Source organism: Macaca nemestrina, chromosome 10 (genome assembly GCF_043159975.1).
Source record: "Macaca nemestrina isolate mMacNem1 chromosome 10, mMacNem.hap1, whole genome shotgun sequence".
Taxonomy (NCBI): domain Eukaryota; kingdom Metazoa; phylum Chordata; class Mammalia; order Primates; family Cercopithecidae; genus Macaca; species Macaca nemestrina.
The window spans coordinates 69,195,132-69,219,498 of NC_092134.1; the positions used below are offsets into that span (position 1 = coordinate 69,195,132).

At 40.2% G+C, this 24,367-nt stretch overlaps 1 long non-coding RNA gene across 2 annotated transcripts in view; it reads right to left on the reverse strand.

The window, feature by feature from the left end:
• Window positions 1-24,367, reverse strand: part of LOC105473462 (uncharacterized) — a 122,890-nt gene that overhangs the window by 94,154 nt on the left and 4,369 nt on the right. For both annotated transcript variants that reach the window (XR_011609067.1, XR_011609068.1), the window contains exon 2: window positions 24,077-24,188. This is a non-coding gene — a long non-coding RNA (uncharacterized lncRNA). The remainder of the gene's footprint in view (window positions 1-24,076; window positions 24,189-24,367) is intronic.

Below are 24,367 nucleotides of genomic sequence, written 5' to 3' on the forward strand. Positions count from 1 at the left end.
CTCAAGTCCTTATTCCTTCAGAGGATGACTATTATTAGCACTATTTAATATCTATGAAGCCCCAGCTGGGGCAACTTGTCATAATGGGCAGGGAAGGAAGAGAGGAAAATGTATCATTTGTCCCAGGCATGAGCACTCGGTGTGGGGAAAAGGTCTTTTAAGATATTTTAAGTTATCTGTCAGAAGGTTTAGGAGGTTTCATATGATTTTCAGAGATCTCTCTGCCCCAGAGAGAAAGAGATTCAATAAGCATCTATTCTGACTTTGTTCGACGCTTAGGATATAGAAAAATAAATAAAACTGGGTCTCTGTTGTCAAGAATTTACGTTCCAGTAAGTTAAGTTTTCTAAATTATTTGAATACAACCTTTAAAATCTTTGCCATATCATCTGTATAATAGTACTCAATACAGATTTATTCAGTGTTTTTCTCAATATTTTCCTAATATTACTCAATAATTTCCCAATATTTGTACCTACCTTAGCCTTGTCCTAAAGAATACCTGGGAAATCACAGATTTGGTGTTCTAGGTATAAAGTTTTAAATTACTTGTGTGTGTGTGTGTGTGTGTGTGTGTGTTTTTGAGGCAGAGTCTTGCTTTGTCACCCAGACTGGAGTACAGTGACACAATCTCAGCTCACTGCAAACTCTGCCTCCTGGGTTCAAGCGATTCTCATGCCTCAGCCTCCCGAGTAGCTGGGATTACAGGCGTGTGCGACCACACCTGGCTAACTTTTGTATTTTGAGTAGAGATGGGGTTTCACCGTGTTGGCCAGGCTGGTCTCAAACTCCTGACCTCAAGTGATCCGCCTGCCTCAGCCTCTCAAAGTGCTGGGATTATAGGCGTGAGCTACCATGCCGGGCCCATTTTTTTTCTTTTCTTTTTCTTTTCTTTTTCTTTTTAGACAGCATCTCACTCTGTTGCCCAGGCTGGAGTACAGTGGCACAATCTCAGCTTACTGCAGCCTCAATTTTTGGGGCTCCAGCAATCCTCCCTACTTAACCTCCTGAGTAGCTGGGACTACAGGCACATGCCACTATGCTTGGTTAATTGAAAAAAAATTTTTTTTTGTAGAGATAAAGTATCACTATATTGCCCAGGCTGGTCTTGAACTCCTGGGCTCAAGCGATCCTCCTGCCTCAGCCTCCTAAAAGTGTTGGGATTACAGGTGTTAGCTACCATGCCTGGCCGTATGGGCATATTTGTAATGTACTTTAAAAAATAAACATACAACATTTTAAAAAAATTTTTTATTTTATTTTTTGAGACAGAGTCTTGCTCTGTCGCCCAGGCTGGAGTGCAGTGGCATGATCTCGGCTTACTGCAAGTTCCGCCTCCCCGGTTCACGCCATTCTCCTGCCTCAGCCTCCTGAGTAGCTGGGACTACAGGCGCCCACCACCACGCCTGGCTAACTTTTTGTATTTTTAGTAGAGACAGCATTTCACCGTGTTAGCCAGGATGGTCTCAATCTCCTGACCTCATGATCCACCCACCTTGGCCTCCCAAAGTGCTGGGATTATAGGCGTGAGTCACTGCGCCTGGCCTACAAAATTTTTAAAAATGTCTCTTCCTTGGATTGCCTAAAGTCATCTTTGTAGTACTCTATGGGAATGACCATAATAAGGAATGCTCAAAGAAGACATCATACAAGGGACTGAGTAGCTTTACCTGTAGGTAAATGTGGGTAATCCTGACTGAGTACATCAAGGAGGCCTATTTAGAAAAGTTGGCATTTGAGGAGGTTTAAAAACATATCTAAGCCTGTAATATTTCAAAGAACTAAAGGAACATGACAAAATGAGAAGATTTGACAAAGCTTGGTGGTGAGTTCACAGATGTCGCTTTTCTCCTTTGTATGCTTGAAATATTTCACAATAGCAATAATAAAGTATCTCTAGGATTTGGAGAAGAGGAAAGCATTCTAAGTGAAAGAGAAGGCCGGGCACGGTGGCTCACGCCTGTAATCCCAGCACTCTGGGAGGCCAAGGCGGGTGGATCATGAGGTCAAGAGTTCAAGAACAGCCTGACCAACATGGTGAAACCCCGTTTCTACTAAAAATACAAAAATTAGCTGGGCATGGTAGCGTGCACCTGTAATCCCAGCTACTCAGGTGACTGAGGCAGGAGAATAGCTTGAACCTGGGAGGTAGAAGTTGCAGTGAGCCAAGATCACGCCATTGCATTCCAGCATGGGCGTGATCCAGAGTGAGACTCTGTCTCAGAAAAAAAAAAAAAAAAAAAGAGAAAGTATGAGTGCCAGGCATGGTGGCTCACGCCTGTAATCCCGGTACTTTGGGAGTTCTAGGAGGGCAAATTGCTTGAGCTCAGGAGTTGGAGACCAGCCTGGGCATCAAAGTGAGACCCCATCTCCACAAAAATACAGAAATTATCCAGGCATGGTGACACATAACTGTGGTCCCAGCTACTTGGGAGGCTGAGGTATGAGGATGGTTTGAGCCTGGGAAGCAGAGATTGCAGTGAGCCGAGATTGCACAGCTGCACTCCAGCCAGGGCAACAAAGCTAGATCTTGTTACAGAATCCTGAAATTCAGGGCTGGGTGTCTGGTCCTATTGAAGGTGAGTGCTGGAAAATGAGGCTGGAAAGGTAAGATAAAGTCAGATCATGCAGGACCTAAGTGGTCCTAACTAACTGAGAGGGTTGTGGTGGTGGGGAATCCCTGTACATTTCTGATGAGTAAGAGGATATGATCAGAGCAGTAAATTATAAATAGAACTCTAGGAGAAATTTACAGGAAGTTGAAAGGATCCTATTAATAATGATTCAGGTGAAAATGCTGATCTCCTTATACCCCCTAACATCCTGATTTCTTCCCTTGTTCTGCTTGCTTTCATTCTGCTTTTATTTAAAACAAAACAGAACAAAACCCCTGGAACCATACATGTCCACAGGGAAGTCACAATTTCTCCTTCTCACTCCAGATTCTTTGTAGTCTCATCCAACTATATTGTAGACAAAGGGTTGGTAAACCTTTCCTGTAATGGGCCAGATAGTAAATATTTTAGATTTTACAGGCCATACAGACTCTGTTGCAGGTACTCAACTCTGTCACTGAAGCAAGAAAAGCAGGCACAGAAAATACACAACGAATGGGCATGGCTGTATTCCAACAAAACTTTACAGACACTGTTAGATTTCAGATAACTTTAATGTGTCATAAAATATTTTTCTTTCATTTCTTTCAACAATTAAAACATGTAAAAAGCATTCTTAGTTTTCAAGCTATATAAAAACAAGCTGAAGACTATGGAAATGCAAAACAAAACCACAGTGAGACACACCTTCTCATTCCCTACGATGGCGATATAAAAAAGATGGATAAGTGTTAGCAAGAATATGGAGAATGAGAACCTTCATACATTACTCCTGGGAATGTAAAAATGCCACAGTTGCCTTGGAAAAGTTTGGTAGCTCCTCAGTTAAACACAGTTACCATATGCTCAGGCAATTCCACTTCTAGGTATGTATCAAGAGAAATGAAACCACGCCAACACAAAAACTTGTATAGGATGTTCATAGCACATTATTCACAATAGCCAAAAAGTGGAAACAACCACATGTCCACCAACTGATGGGTGAATAAACAAAATGTGGCCTAGCCATATCATGGAATATTATTTGGCAATAAAAAGGAATGAAGCATCCTAGCGAGAGCAATTAGACAAGAGAAAGAAATAAAGGGCACCTAAATCAATAAAGAGGGAGTCAAACTGTTGCTGTTTGCCAATGATATAATCATATGCCTAGAAAACCCCAAAGACTCCTCCAAAAAGCTCCTAGATCTGATAAATGAATTCAGTAAAGTTTCAGGATACAAAATCAATGTACACAAATCAGTAGCCCTGCTATACACCAACAGTGACTGAGCTAAGAATCAGGAATGTAACCCCTTTTACACTAGCTGCAAAAAAAATAAAAATAAATAAAATACTGAGGAATATACCTAACCAAGGAGGTGAAAGACCTCTACAAGGAAAACTATAAAACAGTGCTGAAAGAAATTATAGATGACACAAATAGAAACACACCCCATGCTCATGGATGGGTTGAATTAATATTGTGAAAATGACCATACTGCCAAAAGCAATCTGCAAATTCAATGCAATTCCCATCAAAATATCATCATTCTTCACAGAATTAGAAAAAAAAATCCTAAAATTCATATGAATCCCCCAAAAAAGCCCACATAGCCAAAACAAGACTAAGCAAAAAGAACAAATCTGGAGGCATCACATTACCCATCTCCAAACTACACTATCAAGCTATAGTCACCAAAACAGCATGATACTGGTATAAAGATAGGCACATAGACCAATGAAACAGCATAGAGAACCCGGAAATACAGCCAAATACTTATAGCCAACTGATTTCAACAAAGCAAACAAAAACATAAAGTGGGGGAAAAACACACTAGTCAGTAAATGGTGCTGGGATAATTGGCAAGCCACACACGGGAGAATGAAACTGGATCCTCATCTCTCACCTTATACAAAATCCACTCAAGATGGATCAAAGACTTAAATCTAAGACCTAAACCATAAAAATTCTAGAAGATAACATCGGAAAAACCCTTCTAGACATTGGTTTAGGCAAACACTTCATGAACAAAAACCCAAAAGCAAATGGAACAAAAACAAAGATAAGAAAAACAAAGATAAGAATGGCCATAATTTAAAAATAAAAAAATAATAGATGTTGGTGTGGATGTGGTGAAAAGGAAACACTTTTACACTGTTGGGTGGGAATGTAAACGAGTACAACTACTGTGAAAAACAGTGGAGATTCCCTAAAGAACTAAAAGTTGATCCACAGTCCCACTAATGGGTATCTACCCAGAGGAAAGAACTACCACTTGATCCAGAGTCCCACTAATGGGTATCTACCCAGAGGAAAAGAAGTCATTATATGAAAGCCACTTGCACACGCATGTTTATAGCAGCACAATTCATAATTGCAAAAATATGGAACCAGCCCAAATGTCCACCAATCAATAAGTGGATAAAATGTGATATATATATATAAAATGGAATACTACTCAGACATTAAAAAAAATGAAATAATGGCATTCACAACCTGGATGGAGTTGGAGGCCATTATTTTAATTGAAGTAACTCAGGAATGGAAAACCAAATATCATATGTTCTTGCTTATAAGTGGGAGCTAAACTATGAGGATGCAAAGGCATAAGAATGATACAATGGGCTGGGTGCGGTGGTTCAAGCCTGTAATCCCTGCACTTTGGGAGGCTGAGGCAGGTGAATCACCTGAGGTCAGGAGTTCGAGACCAGCCTGGCCAACATGGCAAAACCCCGTCTCTACTAAAAATACAAAAAATTAGCCAGGTGTGGTGGTGGGTGCCTATAATCCCAGCTACTCAGGAGGCTGAGGCAGAAGAATCGCTTGAACCTGGGAGGCAGAGGTTGCAGTGAGCCGAGATCATGCCACTGCACTCCAGCCTGGGTAACAAGAGTGAAATTCCATCTCACAATAATAATAATAATAATGATAATAATAATAATAATACAGTGAAGTATGGGGACACTGGGAGAAGCGTGGGAGGTGGGGTGAGGAATGAAAGACTGCTTATTGGGTACTATGTACACTGCTTGAGTGATGAGTGCACTAAAATTTCCGAAATCACCACTGAAGAACTTATCCCTGTAACCAAATACGACCTGTTCCCCAAAAACCTACTGAAATAAAAAAACCAAAACACAAAACAAAACAAAAAGGAATGAAGCATTCATGTGCTAGAACATGGATGAGTCTTGAAAACATTATGCTAAGTGAAAGAAGCCAGTCACAAAAGACCACATAGTGTCTGATTCCATTTACATGAAATGCCAGAATAGGCAAATCTATAAGGACAGAAAGTAGATTAGCAGTTACCTAGGGCTGGATGGGTTTGGGTTTCTTTGGGAGGGAGTTGATGAAAACGTTATAAAATTGTAGTGATGGTTGCACAACTCAGTGAATATACTAAAAACCACTGAACTGCATACTTTAAAATGGTGAATTTTATAGTATGTGAATTATATCTCAATCAAGCTGTTGAAAAATAAACAACAGCGGGCTGTGGGCCAAATGGTCCTGCAGGTGGTAGGTAGGTTGGAAACTTCTGTTGTAGAGATATTCATGCAGGATGCCAGATGAACTGTTTCCTTTCAGAGGCCTGTTAGTGGATTCAGCTATTTAAGCTTGGAAGACTCACTTAAGGGGAGCTGGAAGTTGACTGTAATCAGAAAGTCCTTTGTTCTCAGGTCTTGCTGGTGAAAGGATCTATCTTATAGATGTTTGATATAAGCAATAATGAACTCACCACCTGCTGGTTTGTAATTACAGCCACAAATTTGACCCAGGAACTCAGGTACATTCAGACTCATTGTGGTTTCTAGTATTGGGTTCTTGCATAGCTACTTGGTTGCAAGGACCTTCACTTGGTCTCAGTCACACTTCCCAGACAAGCAATCATTTTGTCCATCTCTCTTCTTCTAGATCATTTGGTTAGTGTCTTAGTCCACTCAAGCTGCTATCACAAAATGCCACAGACTGGGTGGCTTATCCACAACAAATATTTATTTCTCACAGTTTTGAGGAGCTGCGAGGGAAGTTCAAGATCAAGGCACTGGCAGATTTGGTGTCTGGTGAGGGCCTGCGTCCTGGTTCATGGATGGCTGTCCTCTCACTGTGTCTTCATATAGTGGAAGTGGCCAGGGAGCTCTCTGGAGTCTCATTTAAGGGCATTGATCCCACTTGTGAGGGCTGTGCCCACATGAATCACCTCTTGAAGGCCACACATCCAAATACAAGCACATTGGGAGTCAGGTTTCAACATACGAATTTTGGAGAGACATAAACATTCAGTCTATAGCGGCTAGTCAGCTTCAATTCCTAACCTTCTCAGATTTGAAAAACAAAGCTTCATCTCACTGTCCTTTTGGAGAGTTAATATGAGGGGCTAATGGTAGAGTTTAAATTTCCTTCTTGCAATCAGAGTCCTGGCCAAGGCAACTGCTTACTTTTTGTACTGCACTTGGGATCTTACACATTCATTCCGCAAATACATATTTTATGCCTCCTATGCATTGGGCACTATTCCAGGTGCAAGAGATATAGTAGTGAACAAGAAATAAAAATCCCTCCCTTTGTGGAGTTTATATTTTATTTTTATTTTTTTGAGATGGAATCTTGCTCTGTTGCCCAGGCTGGAGTGTAGTGCAGTGGTGCAATCTCAGCTTGGTGCAATCTCAGCTCACTACAACCTCTGACTCCTGGGTTCAATCGATTCTCCTGCCTCAGCCTCCCAAATAACTGAGATTACAGCATGCACCATCACACCTGGCTAATTTTTATCTTTTTAGTAAAGACGGGGTTTCCCCATGTTGGCCAGGCTGGTCTTGACCTCCTGATCTCAGGTGATCTGCCCGCCTCGACCTCCCAAAATGCTGGAATTACAGCTGTGAGCCACCGAGCCCAGCTGGAGTTTATATTTTAATAAGATGGAGTTAACCCTTCTTTCATCTGCTTCTTTCCATAATGAAACACTATACTTTATTATCATTAAGTTAGTCTTGAATTAGAGTCCTGTGCTCCATGAAAGGTCATTTCACTACTTCCTCTAGGCAGAATAGAGCCAAACTCATCCTGGACTGAAATGTTAAGTCCTGTGAGTTCTGTCTACAGCATAGTTAAAAAAATGTCCCATCCACTTCTCATTTTTCTTTCTTTTTCTTTTTTAAGAAATGGGGATCTCACCATGTTGCCCAGGCTGGACTTGAACTTCTGGGCTCGTGATCCTCCTGCCTCAGCCTCCTGAGTAGCTGGGATTACAGCTGTGTTCCACAATCCCTGGCTCAGCAATAGTTTTTGTACACATCTCCCTGAATTTTCAATTTCCCCATCGTTATTAAAATAATCAAATCTGAACACATCCTTTCCTTATTTAAACCTTTCAATAGCTTTTCTAGGTTTCTTAGGATTAAGTCCAAAATATTTACCTGGCCTGTGGTGGCACTGCATGTACTGGTGCCTACCTACCTCACCTGAAATCACTCTGCCCTTGGCTTGCAATGTTCCCACCACATTGGTCTTCTCTCTTTATCTTGAAATGTGAAGCCTCTTCACACCTCCATTACACATGCTGTGACCTCATGCTGTGAACTCGTGCTTGAAACACATAAACCTTCACCAGGTTTATGGGCACTTACATCCACAAAACTCAGCTTTCTCCTTGAGGCTATTTCTGATCTTACCATATTATACGCTTTTAGTTATTACAATAGTTATTTATGTTCTTATTTAATTAATGTTACCTCCATTAGACTACAAGGTCCATGAAGCAGGGTCATGTATGATATGTTTACCACTGTATCTCCTCACCTAGCCCAGGATCTGGCTCATAGTAGATGTTCAAAAGGTGTTTTCAATCACCAACAGATATTTTGAAAAAGAAGATCAATTAGAACAAGACAACTATGAAATTACCTTAAAAAGTGAAAAATTATTTTATGGCTAAATATTATGATACAAATTAAAATAATGGAAAAAGAGGGATATGATTAGAAAGGGAGGAAAGCAGGTGGAGAGTGAGTGACAAAGAGACAAGGAGGAAATTGGCAGAATAACAGCTATATTGCAAGAGGAGGGTGGGGAAAAAGACAGAATTTTTTATTTAAAATAAAAACTAGTGATGGCTTGCCTGGAGGAGCATTTGTATTTTTAGGAGACTTGGACAATGAAAACCCAGAACTGCTACCCAGACACTGGTCAAAGACTACCCCAAATTTTGTAATGACCAATTTTGTCCACCTCTTTATGTCTTTTGTCTCAAAACTTCACATTCTCCCAAATGAGATATTACAAACCTTCCTCAGGAGGGCTAGAAGTTTTAGGAAATAAAGCACATAGCAGTTTTTCTGCTTTCAAGAGGGAAGTTTCTCAGTCGTTCACTTCCAGGCTCAATTCTAGGAAAATCTGTGTTTCATCTGCCCTCACTTTATGCCACCCAGGTGGTGATAGCTAATTTTTAAAAAGTTGGAAGAGAATCTTTGGTTTTATCGTTAAGGGCATTTATGGAAAGAAATGTTTAATAACATGCAGAAAGCAGAGTCCCAAGGGTCCGTGCCAACTTTTGCCTCAAATGTAAATGAGGAAAGGCAGGGAAATGCCACCTTTTAGTATGTAGGCAAGGATGACAGGAATGAACGTTCAGAGGAGTTAAGAATTTAATGATAGGCCGGGCGCGGTGGCTCAAGCCTGTAATCCCAGCACTTTGGGAGGCCGAGGCGGGCGGATCACAAGGTCAGGAGATCGAGACCACAGTGAAACCCCGTCTCTACTAAAAATACAAAAAATTAGCCGGGCGCGGTGGCGGGCGCCTGTAGTCCCAGCTACTCAGGAGGCTGAGGCAGGAGAATGGCGTGAACCCGGGAGGCGGAGCTTGCAGTGAGCCGAGATCGCGCCACTGCACTCCAGCCTGGGCAACAGCATGAGACTCCGTCTCAAAAAAAAAAAAAAAAAAAAAAAAAAAAAAAGAATTTAATGATAGATCCACACTTAAGAAAAAGTGCTCTAAAGATCATCTCTGAGGTGCACAAGATATAAATTTTAATGACACCTATGTCACCAAAAAAAAAAAAAAAAAAAAAAAGTCCACAAGGCACAAAGGGAGAGTCCTAATGAGTGCTCAATTTACAGGAATAACTGGAAAGAAAATGTTGACAAAGGTATATTTCTCATCCAGTTCTAGAGTTTAAATAATGTCTATGTATGAAAACTCTTGATTTTAAGAAGGATAAAAATTAGTGTATTGTATGGTGCTCATGGCATATAGCACTAGCAAAACTGATTATTTCAACAGTAAATTTCGGAGTATTAAGTAGGTGCTAAGCAGTATAATGATTAATAAGACCCAGTGCCTAGCTTTAAGCAGCTTAGAATACAGCAAGGAGAACAAGTTAACCACAAAAATAACTATAAGGTAGCCGATAATAAATGACCAGGAGATTCGAAGTTTTGTGAGAGTTAGAAGGAGAAAAGGCTCATAATCGTACTGAGACAATCACTAACATTTTCATGAAGGAGGCAGCATTAGAGATGAGGCTTTAAAAATAGTGATATATTCACAGTCTGGGATATGAGGGAAGATGCTTTCAGCGAGTGGGTGCAGCAACAGCAAAGGTACAGAAGTGGGAAAGCAGGAGAGATTTTTAGGAAACTCAATAGTTATTTTGCTAGAGTAGAGAGTGTGTATGTTTGAGAAGAAGGGCAGTAGGAACTACAGCTAGAAAGGTAGGTAGGAGTCAGATTGTGAAAAGCTTTTTATTCATTCATTCAACAAATATTCACTGATTCCTTGTGCCTGGCATTGTGCTAAACTCAGTGGCCAAAACAAACAAATAGGTGCCAGGCATGGCAGCACACACCTGCACGCCCAGCTACTTCGGTGGCTGTGGTGGGAGGATATAGCTTGAGCCCAGGAGTGCCAGGCCAGCCTGGGTAACACTGTGAGAACCCATCTCACACTCCCCAAAGAGGTCTTGAATGCCACAACCACACCAACTACAATAGACTTTTCTCAACCAGAGACCCAAACATTCTTTTCTTAAATTAAGTCATATTTTTTTGTCTGCTCCCCAGCTTTTTTTTTTTTTTTTTTTTTTTTTTTTTTGAGACAAGGTCTCACTTTGTCACCCAGGCTGGTGTGCAGTGGCACGATCTTGGCTCACTGAAGCCTCAACCTCCCAGGTTCAAGTGATCCTCCCACCTCAGCCCCCCAAGTAGCTGGAACTACAGGTTTTTCTATTTTTAGTACAGGCAGGGTTTCATCATGTTGGCCAGGCTGGTCTTGAACTCCTAAGTTCAAGCAATGCACCTGCCTTGGCCTCCCAGAGTGCTGGGATTACAGGCGTGAGCCACTGCACCTGGCCTTGCTCCCCAACTTTCATGATGAGTTAGTCAAACTTATCAGTGGTGGTAGTCTGAGTACATGTGAAGAGAAATGCCTTCTCCCTGTCTCACAGGAGTTCAGAAGTAATTTTGAGGAAAGAAAGAAACACATTTGCAACCAATTATACTTTCAAGTTACATTCTAGTTTCAAGAAACTAGGTCAGATTCCTTAGCAGGTTTGGAAGGATTTAACCCATTCCTTTCTGGGAACAGTGCCTTCCATAACTTGTTCTGCCCAGCGGCTGGCTCTGCTCAGTTTGTCCCAGTGAGGGTGATAACACGGTGATGATCCTGTCCCAGTGGCTGATCCTCCAGACTGGACAAATTAGGACTTTAGCCACTGGAAGCAACTGCTAAAGAATTTCAAGGACAAATTCTTGCAGCTGTTTTCAGCCTTGAAAATGACTAGAATATCAATCTATAAGCTGGAGGTGGCACACCTTAAGGATCTGTTGAAGCTACAGGAACCCAGATTTTAAAGTGGCAAATATGGGCACGCTGGCTATTAAAATAAGAGGGTATGTCTACGTTTAAACTCTTTTAAAAAGAAACTTGAAATAACAAACATTAAAAATAGAAATGGAAGTAACTGAAATGCAGGGCAATTATGCAGCTGACAATTAAAATGAAATGCAAGAATACATTAGGGAAAAGACCATAATAAAAGATTATCATTAACTCAAGGAGTTATAATAAGGAGACTTCCCAGACTGAGTGTTAATTGGATATAAGGTGGAGACAGGGGCTCAAAAAGCTTTCGCAGTTTGAAGCCCAAGTGGTGGAGCTCCTTGTCCTCAGAGTTTTAACTCAGGCCTGACAGTAAACACTTCAGGAACTGCTGCCAAACTTGTCACTGTAAGTCCTTACACAAAGCTTCTGGGCTTTGAACGTCCTCACTGATGAATGTGAATTTACTTACTATTCTACTTACCACTTAGGTATCAGTCTTCTAGTAATACAGTGTCTCAGAGTACCTAATCACCATCCTGTTACCCTCTCAATCTGAAATCCAGGTTGGGCCAGCCCAATCAGGAAAATGGCCTTGTTTTGATTCCTCCAAATTTAGAAGCCATTTCCTTTTTCTTTTTCTTTTTTTTATTTTCTTTTTTATTGAGACAGGATCTCGCTGGAGCACTGTGGCACCAATTATCATAGCTCACTGCAGCCTTGAACTCCCAGGCTCAAGTAATCATCCTACCTTAACCTCCCAGTAGCTAGGACTACGGGCATATGCCATCATGTCAAGCTAATTAAAACAATCTTTTTTTTTTTTTTTTTTTTTTTTTGTAGAGACAGGGTATAACTCTGTTGCCCAGGTTGGTCTGGAACTCTTGGTCTCAAGTGATCCTCCTCCCTTGGCCTCCCAAAGTGCAGGGGATTACAGGTGTTTAAGCCACCATGCCCTGCTGGGGCCATTTCTTAAAATCAAATTCTGAGTGACCCTCTCTCACTTGGAAAGGAAAACACAGCAGAAATACCTTTTTTTTTGAAACAGGGTCTCATTGTGTTGCCCAGCCTGGAGTGCAGTGGTGCAATCACGGGTCACTGCAGCCTCAACTTCCCTGAGCTCAGGTGATCCCCCGACCTCAGCCTCCTGAGTAGTTGGTACCACAGGCATACACCACCATGCCTGGCTAACTTTTGTATTTTTTTTTTTTTTTTTTTATAGAGACAGGGTTTTGCCATGTTTCTCAAGCTGGTCTCGAATTCCTGTGCTCAAATGATCTGCCACACTTGGCCTCCCAAAATGCTGAGATTACAAGCGTGAGCCACTGTGCCTGGCCAGAAATACCATTCATTTAATTCTGTCAATAACCATACATGTTTTAGTGCCTAATATATTTCTAACACTGTACTTGATCCTTGAGGAAGGTAAGTGTCAGAGGCTAACAGCTATGGATTTAGGATCAACATAATCAAATAAACGAATAACCATACATGTTTTAGTGCCTAATATATTTCTAGCACTGTACTTGATGCTTGAGGAAGGTAAGTGTCAGAGGCTAATAGCTATGGATTTAGGATCAATACAATTAAATAAAGGGAAATAAAGAAACAAAGAAAGGTATAAGATAGTAAGTACATGATTGGCTGTTCATCTTTCTCCTTTATATGTACTGTGCTAAAAAGGCACCCTTGTCAAACTGCTTTGCTACCATGGTGACGGTTACTAAGAAATGCACAGATGCACATATGAACAGGTTACAGAGTTCTGTTTTCTTTTTTTTTTCTTTTAATATGTAGTGTTTTCCCAGTCAGATGAATGATTCTTAATACCAGTTTCCATACAGAGGTGATTCATACAATCACCTCTGTTGATTCTTTGTATTCAAGTCCTTAAAGAAACTGTAGCAAGAGCTTGTGGATCTATCCATGCTGACTCTCAACAGTTTGGGGATTTTCCTGCTGCTCAGGAATCAGGCATTAACTCTTCATGTATAATTTGTGAAAGCTATGAAATGATTTAGGATTCTCTGATTCCCCTATAAGAGATGGGGGGGTGGGGTGGAAAAAGAGAGAGAGATAGAGAGTCGGTTCCCTCTAGAACACTCCTTCCTATATCTGCTATTATCCACAGGCCAAGACCTTTTTACCTGCACTCAGCACAAAAGAAATCTTCTGCATTCAGCCATAAGAGTAGCTGCTTAGGCAGTGATCACAGCTCTGCTTTAAGGATAAGACTCTTATCTGTGACTACAGAAAGAGAAAAGGTTTCTGAAGGTTCTGTGTGCTGATTTCTCTGTGGTAGCCCTAAATTACATTTGAATGTCACCCCCGAAGGAATATACTGTATGACAACAAGCACAGATTCTTGTGAAGATGGATATTTCCCCTTGGACAAATTTCAATCTGGATCTATATATCTTTATACATACTTACCATGAGCCTGTTATGTACTGTGCAGAGCACCAGACCAGGTACCACGGAAGAAAACAATAAAACAAAATTGAGATCCTATAGGAGCTTAGAATTTAGAAGTTAAGATCTTAACCACACAGAAGTAATAATGATGGAATGAAAAACTAAGCAGAATTTATTCATGGAGTTCTGGACTTTTTGAACTAAAGTATCATAAAGATTGTTCTCTGTTTTGCAGAGGAGAAAACTGGAGCTCAGAGACTTAGTAGTTTACCTGAGGTCACAAAGTAAATTAGTGGCAGAGTCAGAAATACATCACAGTTATCAAGAGCTTTATTTACCTTATCGCATGTAACAACTATTAAGCATCAATTCCAGACAAGGCAATATGTAGCTTGAGATAATACATACAAAATGCCTAGCACCAAGTCTGGAACTATTAGCTGTCATCATTACCACAATCATCATCATCATCATCATGGTTACAAATTTTGGTATTAGCCAGACCTCGATGTGAGTCCCAGTTCTGTTACTTATTGTGTAACTGTGGACAAGCTACTTAAGTCCCAGTTTCTTTATCTATAAAATGAGAATAAAAATACCAATTTCATAGGATAATTGTGAGGATTTAATTAGATAGTATGTATAAAGTGCTTCATGTATTACCTAGCATGTTGAAATTGTTCAAATATTAGTGTTCCATTGCATTTATTGACCTATATAGGTACACAGGGAGTCAAACAAAGACACACGTATAGAGTATGGGTGGAACTTCTCTTTGCGCTGACAAAAAAGGAAACCAGTCAGTTAACAACATTTACTGAGTTTTCACTGTATACAGGTATCAGTGCACAGTCATATGGAACAAAGAAAATAAGAGAAGAAATGCTATTTGGGATGTTATAATATATAAACTATTTATCATTCACAACAAATACACACCAATTACCTACACAGTGATGATTAAGACTGAGTTTCTGCAAAGAGCTAGTCTAGTGGAAGCAGCAGCAAGAAATCAGGCCATTATGACATGGAGTGATAAACACATTGCAGAGCTAGGGCTAAGAGCTATGGAAGGTTATGAAAGGGCATCTAATCCACTAACGGTGGAGGTAGGGAAGGTTCCTCAAAGGAAAGAATTAGGAGTTGGCCAAAGATGAGAAGAGTTGAATAGAGCCTAAAGCAACAAACCTGCTGTGGTGGGTACTCTGGACTGGCTCTGGCTGTTAGCTATTCCAATCTTCTAGTGTGCTTTCTTTGAATACAGAGGTTAAAGAAGGAAAAGACACATTTCCCTCATGTCCCACAGGTAGGGTTATGCTTCTGCCAATTAGATGCACTTCGAAGGTGGATCCTAGGCTACAGTTATGTTTTGTTTTTGCTGGAAAACTAGTTGTAGATACATTGGGCATTTCTGCAGCAGTATTTCAGTGTCTAGGTCCCACCCCTGTGCCTGTTCAGAGGAAGTTGTAGGGGCAGTAGTGGCCTCTTGATCCTTGGATCACAGGTACGGCAGTATGTCTTTGAACTCAACACTCTGCTGGAGGTCCCTGACTGCCTGTGCCTTTCTGATTATTGCAGAGATGGCAGCTCCTCAGTAGACCATCCAGCAGACTTGCTCTAGAAATCATTCCTGGAGGCCTGCTAAGTGACCACTCCTTTAGATTTTCCAATGATTTATAAGCTCCTGATACCCTGCATTAAATCCATTTTTGCTGAAAATAGTTTGGTTCTATTTCTTGCACCTAATACACCAGCAGAATACAAAAAATGCGAAATGTGCTATATAGTTTTCAGGGGTCAGCAAACTAGCAAATTTTTCCTGCAAACAGCCAAGAGTGTAAATATTTTAAGTTTTGTGAGCCACATATGATTTCTTCTCCTCCTTCCTCCTTTTCTTCCTTCCTCTTCTTCCTCTTCTTTTAAAATAACCCTTTAAAAATATAAAAACCATTCTCAAACCCTGCAAGCCAGATTTAGCCCATGAGCTATAGTTTGCTGACCCTTGATAGAGTGTTGATGAGATGTCGAAAGAGCATGACGAAATGTCAAGGAATTAAAATACTGTAGGAAGATAATTCATATATATATATATATATATATATATATATTTTTTTTTTTTTTGAGACAGAGTCTCACTCAGTTGCCCAGGCTGGAGTGCAGTGGTGCAATTTTGGCTGACTGCAACCTCCGCCTCCCGGGTTCATGCCATTCTCCTGCCTCAGCCTCCCAAGTAGCTGGGACTACAGGTGCCCGCCACCACGCCTGGCTAATTTTTTTGTATTTTTAGTAGAGACAGGGTTTCACTGTGTTAGCTAGGATGGTCTCGATCTCCTGACCTCGTGATCCGCCCATCTTGGCCTACCAAAGTGCTGGGACTACAGGCGTGAGCCACTGCTCCTGGCCGATAACTCATATTTTTAAAAACAAGGTATGTTTAATGAGGCCAGGTGCAGTGGCTCACTCCTGTAATCCCAGCACTTTGGGAGGCCAAGGTGGGCAGATAACTTGAGGTTAGGAGTTCAAGACCATCCTGGCCAATATGGTGAAACCCTGTCACTACTTTAAAAAATACACTACTTTAAAAGGCGTGGTGGCATGCACCTGTAGTCCCAGCTACTTGGGAGTCTGAGGCAGGAGAATCACTTGAACCTGGGAGGTGGAGGTAGCACTGAGCTGAGATCACACCACTGCACTCCAGCCTGGGTGACAGAGCAAGACCTTGTCTCAAAAAAAAAAAAGAGAGAAAAATGTTTAAGATATGTTTAATGATGTTACCATACTAAGACACACAATGAATCCTGGGGTGGGATCAACAGTTGATGAGAGGAGACAACAGAATTCAGGTAAATAAACTGTTCCTTGCCTGCTGAACTTTGGTGCCCCGTTCATTAAAGAAATAATTTTATTATGGTGAAACAAAAAAACACTACAGTTCAGTAATGTCATGCATACTTACATTGTTGTGCAGCAGATCTCCAGAACCTTTTCGCTGTGTAAAACTGAAACTCTACATCCATTAAACAACTCCCCATTTTCCCCTTCTAGCCAGTCCCTGGTAACCATCATTCAACTCTGTTTCTATTAATTTGACTACTCTAGTTACTGCATAAAAGTGACATAATATTTGTCTTTTTGTGACTGGCTTATTTCACTTAGCATAATATCCTCAAGGTTCACACATGCGGTAAATAACAGGATTTCCTTCCTTTTAAGGCTGAATGTATGTAACATTTTTCTTCATTCATTCATTCCTTGATGGACATTTGGGCTGCTTCCACCTCTTGGCTATTGTGAATAATGCTGTTATGAACATGGGTGTAGGAACCTCTCTTCAAGATCTTGCTTTCAATTCTTTTTGATAATTACCCAGAAGTAGAATTGCTGGTAGTTCTATTTTTAATTTTTTGAGGAACCTCCATATTGTTTTCTACAATGGCTGCACCATTTTACATTCCTACCAACAGTGCATGAAGGTTCCAATTTCTCCACATTCATGTCAACACCTGTTTTTTTTTTTTAATTATCTGACTAGCCTAATAGGCATGAGGCAGTACCTAATTGTAGTTTTGATTCGCATTTCCCTAATGATTAGTAATCTTGAGTATCTATGTTCTTATATGTTTGTTGGCCATTTGTGTATCTTTCTTACATAAAAGTCTATTCAAGTCCTCTGCTCATTTTAAAATTAGTGCTCTTTTTGTTGAGCTGCAAGAGTTCCTTTTATATTCTAGATATTGCGCTCTTATCAGATACAGAATCTGCAAATATTTTCTCCCCTTCTGTAGGTTGCTTTTCACTCTGTTGATTGTGCTAGTCCAGTTTTAATCTTTGCCCATGAATGAAAGTCTAGTCTGGAGCAAACTGCTGGCAGTCTGGTCAGGTCTGGAGTCGTCTTCTATCCTAAAGACATTAGTGGTAATGAGTCAAAACATCTGTCTTGGATACTTCAGATCTCGATATTCTGATCCTCTACAACATCCAAAAGCATTCCCATACCTTTGCTTTGAGCCAGAACCAGCCAACTTAAGGTTTGTGGGGCTGTAGAATTAGAAGCAGCCTCAAGACTGGGTAAGTGGGAGATACGGAGGTGGACTCATTGGATTCAGATTTGTGTTATTAAGTGTCTGTCACCAGAATGCTGAAATCAAACAATTTCAATACCTACTTTTCAATTCACTATTGTTCCTTTTTACTCAAATGGCAGTCAGTTCAGTTTCTTTGATGCTTCATGTTTATGCTGAGGAAATAAAACATCCCAATCCTGGAGGCCTGAATGATTCCCAGGAAGTACATGGAGAGTTAATCCAAGGCTTGGTCTAGAACGCAACTCAGTTCACACAAAACTTGCTCCAAAAAAACCTTGCTGATTCTGTACAAGTGGATATGAACACTATGGAATGGTGCATTTGCTAAATCATCCTATTTGAAGAGATAAGTTTCTGACTTACAAAAGGTCTATTTCCTCTTCCAACCACTACTGCCTTTTTGAAGTATACAATCGGAGAAGCTGAATAGGTTGGCTTGTCAATATTGATGAAATTTTTAAAAACCTAAAAAAATTTATGGAAAATGACTGATTGCCTCACTGTCAAAATTCTTATTCCTATTGAGATTTAGCACGTTTGATAAAATTATGTATCCATGATTGCTTATGGAAACAGAAAATTTTAGAAAGCCTTATGTGCATTATTTTTCTGGTTCCCACAAGAAAAATAAAATGGGAGAGAAGGTTAGGGACAGAGCTGCACAAGGTCAAGCAGAAAATAATGCTGAAAATGTAGGGTCCTAATTCCCTGACTTTTATGTTAAGTTGTTAATTCAAGTATTTACATGCAACGATGTTTATCACTGCATACTTCAAATTACGAATGTAAGGAATAGTGACATTTAAGCTGCCAAACACAGTAGATTAAAAAAATACTTAGTTTACTCATCATATCAAGAAATCCAGAGATAGGCGATTGAAAGCATTGGTTTAAATGTTCAGTGATTTTGTCAAAGCCAAGTATCTAATTTCTTTTCTGTCATGGATGAAAAATGGGTACGATAGCTCTGAACATCTCATTCCTTACCAAGCAGAAACAGGTAAAAGAAATGATACCAGCTTTGGCTGTCTCATTTTATCCAGAAGGCAAAATGTTTCCTGGAACTTCCCCCTCAACTCTCACAAAACTTGAGCTTATTTCTCAATGGCTGGAACTTGTAAGTGAGGCTACAAAACTAAATATTCCTAGATATTATAGAGGTAGGTTAGTGAGAAGGGATTTGGGAATGGGTGTTTCTCTGCTAAGTTTTAGGGCTGGCCACAGGAAAACCAGGGAATACCAAATATCCAATAATACAAGAGTGACTGAGTGTCACGTGCCATATGAATCCCAGGTGGCTGTTAAAAATTGTGTTGTGAGCCAGGTGCAGTAGCTCACACCTGTAATCCCAGCACTTTGGGAGCCTGAGGAGGGCGTGTCACATGAGGCCAGGAGTTTGAGACCAGCCTGGGCAACATGGTGAAACCCCATCTCTACTAAAAATACAAAAAATAGCCGGGCATGGTGGTGCATACCTGTAATCCCAGCTACTCACATACTCATGTGGCCAAGGCACGAGAATTACTTGAACCTGGGGGGCAGAGGTTGTGGTGAGCCGAGATCATGCCACTGTACTCCAGCCTGGGCGACAGAGCAAGATCTCATCTAGAAAAAAAAAAAAATACTGTTGCAGATAGTTACATGCTAAATTATCTATAAAGTATTATTAACTAAACATTTAATATAAGAAAATTTCAAATTTTTTAGAGCAAAATAAATATATATTTAAAAATTTGAAATGGACGGATGCAAAAAGAAAAAAAATGGAACTTATATTCCAAAAATGTTGACTTCAGTTGAGTTTTTCAGGAAACAGACTCTGAAGCAGAGGTTTGTATGCAGGTGATTTACAGGTGAGAACTCTCAGGAACAGCACCTGTTAAGGGAAGCAGGGACAGGATTGGGCAGAGGGGGAAGGTGAATTGCAGGGCAGTTGCCACAGAGACTTTAACTTGTCTCACAGGACACTCTAAAGCTGGGATGTCCCAGATTGTGCCAATTGACTTGATGCCTTTGTACCTCCACAACTGACCAACCACTGGATTTGGGCTGACCCAAGGAGGGGAATGTTGGGTGAGGCAGTTTCCATCACTGAAGACAATTTTAGAGAGGAATTAAATTATGAGCCAGCAACAGCCAACATTCCTGGTAGCTGTATCTTGGGATCTGGGCAGCATACCACAGTATCCACTAGAAATGTCAACAGTGATTATCATAGTTTCGGGATTAATATGCTTTATTTTTCTATATGCCTTATTTTATTTATAAGCTTTATTTTTCCAAATTTCTCTATATATGCTTTATGTTTTCCAAATTTTTCACAATGAATACAGCATTGTACTAAGGATTAAATGAGTCAATTCATGTAAAGCACTTAGCACAACTCCTATAATTTACACAATACTCAATATATTTATAAATGATTATTTTGTATTTAGAAAGAAATTTGTATATATAGGTACACACACATTTCTTTCTAAATTCAAAATAACCATAGGTAAATTTATTGAGTACTTGATGCATATACATATATAATTTAAAAAGAAAACATAAATATATACATTGTCAAAAAGAATGAAAGTGTGAAAAAGGATTTAAAATAACACATGGATCTTGCTGTTCATTTTGGTTTATTTTGGTTTATCTGATCTGTGAAAGTCTTTCTTATAACATTGTTTCTTTTTAGCATTGTCCAATAGAAAGTTTTGTGATGATGAAAATTTCTATATCTGCGCTGTCCAATATGGCAGTCACTAGCCACAGGAGGCTACTGAACATTTGAAATGTGACTAGCACAACTAAGGAAGTACATTTTTAAAATTTTATTTCATTTTAAATTCATTTAAAATGTAAATAGCCGCATGTTGCTAGTGGCTACCATATCTGACAGTATGGCTTTAGACCAACACTGGGCAATGGTTATTTAGAGAACAGATTTAAAATATTATTTCTCTCCTGAAGCTTGGATTAGTTTCTTACTTCATTGCTCTGTATAATTCCCTAACCTTGATTTTAAAATCTCATTATAATTAGACAAGTAGAAAAACAAAATGGGAGGAGCTAATTAAGTATAAATAAGAGTGTGTTTATGTGTGAGTGTTGTCATATGAAAGGAAAAGTAATTTAATTGAAAGTAAGATGTTGGCCAGGCATGGTGGCTCATGCCTGTAATCCCAGCACTTTGGGAGTCTGAGCGTGTGGATCACTTGAGGTCAGGAGTTCGTAACCAGCCTGGCCAACAATGTGAAACCCCGTCTCTACTAAAAATACAAAAATTAGCTGGGTGTGGTAGCACATGCCTATAATCCCAGCTACTTGGGAGGCTGAAGCAGGAGAATCGCTTGAACCCAGGAGACAGAGGTTGCAGTGAGCCGAGATCTCGCCACTGCACTCCAGCCTGGGTGGCAGCGTGAAACTCCGTCTCGAAAAAAAAAAAGAAAGTTAGATATTAAAGAGCTATATAATGTAATAATGTATTGCTAATTGGGTGGTGCTTTAGCAAATGATCTGAAAAAAAAAAAATGAAAAAGTTTGTTCTGTGTTAAATATTTGATTCCTCTTGGTAAGCCAAAGACTTTCCCTGAAACAGCATCTTTCAACCACACTGTTGATAAGAAAGATAACTGCAGCAACAATTTGACATTGCCTGAATAACAAGTGGAAATCTCTTACTACTCAGGTGGGAGGCCTGTGTGTGGACAATCACTAACAGCAGCCAGGTTTATGGAGGAAAGCTACACAAACCGTGGTTTGCATCTTAGCCTTATCAATTACTAGTTCTGTGTATTTGAACAAGTTACTTAAGTTTTTGGAGCCCCCATTTCTCCATAATCAAGTGTTTAAAAGTACCCCTACCTTGAAGACTTATAGGAAGATCAGTCATATATAAAGCACCTGGCCAGGCATGGTGGCTCATGCCTGTAATTCTAACACTTTGGGACACCAAGGCAGGAGGATTGCTTGAGCTCAGGAGTTCAAGACCAGCCTGAGCATCATAGTGAGACCTCATCTCAAAGACTAAAAAAATACTATACTAAAAGATGTATAAAATACTTGGCACATAGTAAGTGCTATATTAATGACAGTTTTATTGTTAGTATCACATACAGAAAGTTGATCAGGAAAAGGGAAGTAAGCCCAAATAATATCAACTTTAGGTAGTAATTAATTGGCACAATGACAAACTGTAAAATCATTTTTGGAATATGTTACTTTGCATATATTGGCCACAAATGAAATTTCATCCAAGCCAGTACAGTGGCTCATGCCTGTAATCCCAGAACTTTGGAAGGCTGAGGTGGGAGGACTGCTTGAGGTCAGGAGTTCAAGACAAGCCTGGGCAACATAGCAAGACCCCAGTTCTATAAAATAAATTTTTTTTTTTGAGACAGAGTCTCGCTCTGTCACCCAGGCTGGAGTGCAGTGGCACGATCTCGGCTCACTGCAAGCTCCCTCTTCCCGGGTTCACGCCATTCTCCTGCCTTAGCCTCCCAAGTAGCTGGGGCTACAGGCACCTGCCACCGCACCCGGCTAATTTTTTGTATTTTTAGTAGAGACGGGGTTTCACCATTCACAGGATGGTCTCGATCTCCTGACCTTGTGATCCACCCACCTCGGCCTCCCAGAGTGCTGGGATTACAGGCACGAGCCACTGCGCCCAGCCTACAAAATAATAAAATGAGCCAGGCACTTGCTCCAGGATAAGCCAGTTACCATGCTGTGAGGACACTCAAGCAGTCCTATGGAGAGCCCCATGTAGCCAGTAGCTCAGGCCAAGCTGCCAAGAATGGGAGAGAGCCACTGTGGAAGGGGATTCTCCAGCTCTAGTCAAGACTTTAGATGACTACAGCCCTTGCCAACATCTGACTGAAACTTTGTAAGAGACTGACATAGAACTGCCCAACTGATCCACTTTTGAATTCCCAACTCACAGAAATTGTGAGAGATAATAAATGATGTTTATTGTTTTAAGCCACTATGTTTTGGGGTTATTCATTATGCAGCAATAGATATATATTATCAATAACAAACAATAAGCTAGGTGTGGTGGCTCATGATTGTAATCCCAGCACTTTGGAAGGCCAAGGCAGGAGGATCACTTGTGTCCAGGAGTTTGAGACCAGCCTGGGCAACACAGCAAGACCCTGTCTCTAAAAAAATAAAAATAAATAAATAGTTATTGCTGCTATACAAAATATCCTGCTCATGGGCTGAACCATTCAAAGTAACTTCTCGCTTTATAACTTTAATGTTTTAACAGCTTGACATGTCATTAACACTATGTATTTTCTTATATCACTCTTATGAGACAAGAAGAATCAGTCAATTAAGTATTTAGTGAACATCTGTTAAGTTCAAGGTAGTACTCTAATTTCTAGAAACATATAACTTACCAAGACTGAATCACAAAGACACAGAAAATCTGAACAGATCAATTATGAGTGAGGAGATTGATCCAGTAACCAAAAACTTCCCAATAGAGAAAAACCCAGCAATATTCTGGCTTTTCAGATCACATAAAATTTTCACCTTTTACTCAAGATTCCTGTGGAGAGGAGACTCTGAGCTTTTAGCTAATGTTTTGAGGTCTTCCTTTGGCAGGGCTAGTAAAAAACAAAAAAGAAAAGAAAGGGAAAAAAGAAAAGCCCAGACCAGGTAGCTTCATGGGTGAATTCTACCAAGCATTTAAAACTGAAGAGGAAGGAACACTTCCAAACTCATTTTATGAGGCCAGCATTACCCTCACATCAAAGCCAGATAAAGATACAGGGATAGGCCAATATCCCTGACTTCTGGCTCTACAGGCAAAAATCCTCAACAAAATATTAGCAAACAAAATTCAATGCCACATTAAAAGTATCACATACTAAGATCAAGTAGGATTTATTCCTGAGATGAAAGATAGTTCAAAATATGCAAATCAACCAGAGTGATATTTCACATTAACTAAACAAAGTATGAAAATCATATGATCAATTCAGTAGATGCAAGAAAAAGCATTTAATAATATTCAACATCTTTCATGATAAAAACTCTCAACAAATTAAAGAAGGAATATACCAGAGTAATTAGGCAACAAAAAGAAATAAAAGTCATCCAAATCAGAAAAGAAATTAAACTATCTCTGCATATGGCATAATCTGATATATAGAAAACCCACCTGGGCACAGTGGCTCACGCCCGTAATTCTAGCACTTTGGGAAGTCGAGGCAGGAGGATCGCTTGAACTTAGGAGTTTGAGATCAGCCTAGGCAACATAGCAGCACTTGTCTCTGCAAAAAATAAAAAAAAATTAGCCGAGTGTGATGGTGTGGGCCTGTAGTCCCAGCTACTTCAGAGGCTGAGGTGGGAGGATCGCCCGAGCCCAGGAGGTCAAAGCTGCAGTAAGCTGTGATGATGCCACTGCACTCTAGCCTGGATGACAGAGTGAGACCCTGTCTAAAAAAGAAAG